General features: G+C 47.0%; 1 protein-coding gene across 1 annotated transcript in view; it reads right to left on the minus strand.

The window, feature by feature from the left end:
* Positions 1 to 457, minus strand: part of klhdc8b (kelch domain containing 8B) — a 147,913-nt gene that overhangs the window by 4,868 nt on the left and 142,588 nt on the right. The window lies entirely within an intron of this gene.

Raw genomic sequence — 457 nt, forward strand, 5'->3', positions numbered from 1 at the left:
ACACACACACACACACACACACACACACACACACTAAATCAAGGATAACACCTCCTACAGCAATGTGATGGAGAATCACCATGACTCCATCTCCCCCTGTTGTCATAAACAGAGTACCAATACAATAATTAGCCTTTTCCTAAAAGAGCTTTTGTCTGCGGTTAGAGAGAAGGTGGAGTGACTTTCGGAGTGAATATTGGAGTGACATTCGATGGAAAGAATCATGACTCTGAATGAATGCTCATGTTGCCTTGTGTCTGCTGGATGTGTAGATAAGCAACTGATTGCTGACATGTTAAGGCGCTGACACCACCAACCCGATAATCGGCCGTCGGACAGTCAGGCAAGGTCGGTGACTCGAGACTGTTTGGTGGTCAGTCGGAGGAGCTGTCGGCTTTAATTTGGGCTGATTGAACTTGTTGAATCGGCAGGCGGGCAGTCGGACTCAATGACCAAT

The sequence above is a fragment of the Etheostoma spectabile genome, chromosome 7 (genome assembly GCF_008692095.1).
Source record: "Etheostoma spectabile isolate EspeVRDwgs_2016 chromosome 7, UIUC_Espe_1.0, whole genome shotgun sequence".
In the NCBI taxonomy this organism is placed as follows: domain Eukaryota; kingdom Metazoa; phylum Chordata; class Actinopteri; order Perciformes; family Percidae; genus Etheostoma; species Etheostoma spectabile.